This window comes from Crocodylus porosus, unplaced genomic scaffold, assembly GCF_001723895.1.
Source record: "Crocodylus porosus isolate Cpor-Errol unplaced genomic scaffold, CroPor_comp1, whole genome shotgun sequence".
In the NCBI taxonomy this organism is placed as follows: Eukaryota; Metazoa; Chordata; order Crocodylia; family Crocodylidae; genus Crocodylus; species Crocodylus porosus.
This window is the reverse complement of record NW_017728906.1, coordinates 170,272,895-170,276,947: the sequence shown is the minus strand read 5'-3', so window position 1 is coordinate 170,276,947 and position 4,053 is coordinate 170,272,895. Positions and strand designations below refer to the sequence as shown.

At 51.1% G+C, this 4,053-nt stretch overlaps 1 long non-coding RNA gene across 1 annotated transcript in view; it reads right to left on the bottom strand.

Moving 5' to 3' along the window:
• Positions 1-3,129, bottom strand: part of LOC109306335 — a 13,861-nt gene extending 10,732 nt beyond the window's left edge. The window contains exons 1-2 of the long non-coding RNA XR_002099946.1: positions 3,035-3,129; positions 1,661-1,667 (exon numbers count right to left, since the gene is read on the bottom strand). This is a non-coding gene — a long non-coding RNA (uncharacterized LOC109306335). The remainder of the gene's footprint in view (positions 1-1,660; positions 1,668-3,034) is intronic.
• Between the last annotated feature and the right edge of the window lie 924 nt (positions 3,130-4,053).

Here is a 4,053-nt window from a genome sequence, read left to right as displayed (position 1 = left end):
TCTGATATCTTTTAGTAGACCAACTGAATAGCTGGAAAAATATATTTTAGCAAGCTTTTGGGTTGAAAATTCTGTCAGGCTGAGGAAGCATCTGCAGTTGGTGTGTGTGCTCTCCTTGGATGGAAGGAATAGAAAAGAAACCAGAGGATGGCATGCAATGCAGGCAAGAAAGCCAGTCACTGAAAATGGAAATGGAGGCATGGGAGGGGAGGGAAGAGGGATGTAGCAGGTAAAAGTGGAGAGGTACCTGGAGAGTCAGATGTCTGGCAGGTTGTATTGTGTCATAATTCCAATGTCTATATTGAGTCCATGAGTTTCTGTACCTAGGAGGTTGAATAAGTGCAGTTCATAGGCTCATTTGTGAAAAGTGGTTTGTAAATTCAAACAAGCACTGAACCTCACTAACCTCATCACCAGAAGCCAACTTCCTAAAGCCCAAAACATACTGAATGGATCCAGACTGTGTCATGATAAGACATGCAAAACCTGCCAACAATATCTCCAGCATGGAAATAGCTTCACAATACATATCTCCAATACATAATGGAAAATATGTATGAGACACCAAGCAACAACTGCACACCAGAATGAGTGCACACCAAAAATCTATCAAAGACAAGAACACTCAACTACTAGGGCTGTGTGAAGCTTTGGGTGCTGATTCAATCTGGAGGAGATTTGGCCCGATCTGGTGGCTGAATATCTAAATCTGAATTGAATCAGGAGACCAGTAAAAAGGTCCAAATCGATTGAAAGCTCTCTGAATTGATTCAGAAAAGATTTGGAGAGCTTTGGAGATCTGGGCAGTCCCCACTTGCTGCTGCAGGAACCTGGACCCGGACTCTGTACTGGTGAGTGGGGGGGCGATGGAGGAGGGAGGAGGAGACCATGGAGGGGCCCCTGCCAGGCCCCATCACCTGCCTGCTTCCCCAGGTCCCCTGAGCACCCTGAACCCCATCCTGCTCTTCCAGCTTTCCCCCACCCCTATGGCTGTTCTGTCCAGCCACAGCTCCCTGGCAGGAGCTGGTGAGTTCAGGGCCTTTTTTTTTGAGAGAGAGAGCTGGTGCTGGGCAGGGCAGCCATTGACATTGCTGGGAGAGCACGTGGGCGATGGGGCCTGTCCAATTCAGAAATTTGGCCAATTTGGCAGCAGCCAAATCTCTGAATCAGATTCAGCTGAGATTTGATTTGGGAGAGTGATTCAAACCATCAAATCAAATCACTGTCCCCTGAATTGTCTGAATCTGAATCGAATACTAGCCACTTTGCACGGGCCTACCAACTGCCTGTCTTCAATCTCTCAGGCCTGAACCTCAAAGGGAATTTACAAACCACTTTTCACAGACGAGCCTATGAACTTCACTTCATCAACCTCCTGGATACAGAAACTCATGGGCTCAATGTAGATTATTGGCATACTACAACCTGCTGGACATCTGATTCCCCAGGTACCTCTCCATTTTTACCTGCTACATCCCTCTTCTCCCTCCCTATGCCAGCCTGTTCCTCACCCCCAATGCCTCCATTTCCATTTTCTCTGACTGGCTTTCTTGCTTGCGTTGCATGTCAGCCTTTGGATTCTTTACTGTTCCTTCCATCCAGGAACAGCACATACACCACCTGCAGGTGATTCCTGTGGTGGCTGGAGGTTATAAGGCACCTCCTATCTGCCTTTCACCAGGGAGGTCCTTGGTTCTGGCATTTCTTGGGGGCTGCTATGACAATAGCAGTCCCACTAGGCCTCTGAACCCTGGCAGAGTGCAGTTTTAGTGGTCATGCCTAGGACCTGGGGCCTCCTCCTTCCCCATGCCCCAGTCCATACCTCCAAGTTCATCTTAGCCTGGGAGCTCAGCAGGGACATGTTCTTCTCTTGCTGGTTGGTGATGCAGTGAGTTCCCCCTCCATCTCTAAGAGCAGGGACCTAAATGGTTGTGAAACCAAGGGTAAAAGAAAAAAGAAGGAAGTCCAGATGGAGTGAGGAGGGTGGCATTCACTCCGTCTGCACGTGGAGCTTGGGGAACCCCAGGAGTGAGAGGTTCACCTTTAAGGACACCAGCTGCTCCACCAAACCAGGAGCAAAGGAGGTGTGGTGCAGTGTCACCAGCTACATCACCAGCAATACTGAACACCCTCTTGCTTGAAACACTGGTCAGTGTACAGGACAAGTCTTCCTGGGCAACCGTGTCCAGATCTGGCCACATCTGGCTGAGGCTTGCCTAGTAGGACAAGGGGTCACACAGCATCAGCCCCACATTTTTGACAAGGTAGGCAGTCACCAAGGCTTGAGTGCTACCTGCCTGGTGGTGGGATCTGGTGCCTCTGGACCCCACCATGGAAGTCATGCTGTTGGCCCACACTGGCAGCACCTGTGGTGGAGGAGGAGACTGGCTGGTGGATGGTGTGCTGGCATGGGACAGTGGATGCCTCTCTTCCACATCCCCCCACCTCTCTGACCAGTACCTCCATCCACTGATGCAGGGTTTTGCAGAGTTTTGCTCTGAAGTTCCCTCACTACAGGGATCACCTGGCTAAGGAGGGCATCACCAGCACTGAGGGTCTCGGTGGAAGGGCTTGAGGACCACCAAGATCTGGGAGATGGTATCCCATTCACCTCTGTTAAGCTGAATCCTGATCTCCCCAAGCAAGGCCATCTCATGGATTGCCTTCTGTTGTGCCACCAGCCTCTTGAGCATCAGGTATGTGGAGTTCCACTGAGTCTCCACATCCTGCTTGATTTTTGTGTTGTGGGATGTTCAGCTTTGACTCTTTGTCTTGCAGCATCTTGCCCCCCTTGATGTTCCGGTGCAAGTAGCCTGCCACGTACCTGCATTTGGAAATGAGCTTGCTGGTGCTGGCACCATCACCAGCAACCCTGTCTCCCTCCAAGGCATCCCTGACAATGAAGTGGAACTTGTGTGCCACACAGTGGATGCCAACAAAGTTGGTATCATGGACCACTTTGACCACATTGACCACATTGTTGGTGACCATGAACTTGTGTGTGAGCTTGCGCTACCAAATGAGTCACCCCCACACCAAGCGGTTCATGGCCCCTATGATCTTGGTTGCTGTGTGGGACTCATCCATCACATTGTCTTGAAGGAGAGCCCACAGACGGCCTGACTGGTTGCACCAGTGCCCTGTGAGGGAGAGGTAGGTGTGATCTCCACCCCAGCTGCTCCAGATGTCCGAGGTGAAGTAAAGCCACCTGCGAACCTGCCTTGTGCAGCTTCTCCCTCAAGTACTGTCTGCATGCCTCAAACAGGTTGGGCACCACTGTTCTGCTGAAGGTGGTATGTGCAGGCACTTGGTATGATGGGACCACGAGTGTCACGAGTCTCCTGAACCCTGTCTGCTCAACAAAGAAGAAGGACTGGCCATCCATATCAAGCATCTCCCAAATGCTCTGGGTGACCTTGCCCACCTTGGGAAGGCGTGTGCCTGCCTTTCCCCCACTGGTCCAGGGTGGCCTCTCTCTGCTTCAGGGGGTGGGGCTTTGGAGTGAAAGGGGGACTTCTTTGTGAGCACACTCCATAGTTTCATAGTTTCATAGTTGGTAGGGTTGGAAGGGACCTAAGCAGATCATCAGTCTGACACCCTGCCATGGGCAGGAAAGAATGCTGGGGTCAAAAGACCCCGGCGAGGTGATTATTTAGCCTCCTTTTGAAGACCCCCAGTGTAGGAGTGAGCACCACTTCCCTTGGAAGTTGGTTCCAGATCCTAGCCACACTGACTGTGAAGTAGTGCCTCCTGATGTTTAGGCTGAATCTACTGTCCATCAACTTATGGCCATTATTTCTTGTTACTCCTGGTAGTGCTTAAGGGAACAGGGACTTTCTCATTGCCTGCTGATCCCCCTTGGCAAGTTTATAGATGGTCACCAGATCTCCCCTCAGCCTTCTCTTGTGGAGGCTGAACAGGTTCAGATCCTGTAGCCTCTCCTTGTAGGGCCTGCCTTGCTGCCCCCTGATCATGCGAGTGGCCCTCCTCTGGACCTTCTTGATGCTATCCACATACCTCCTGAAGTGTGGTGCCCAGAACTGGATGCAGTAC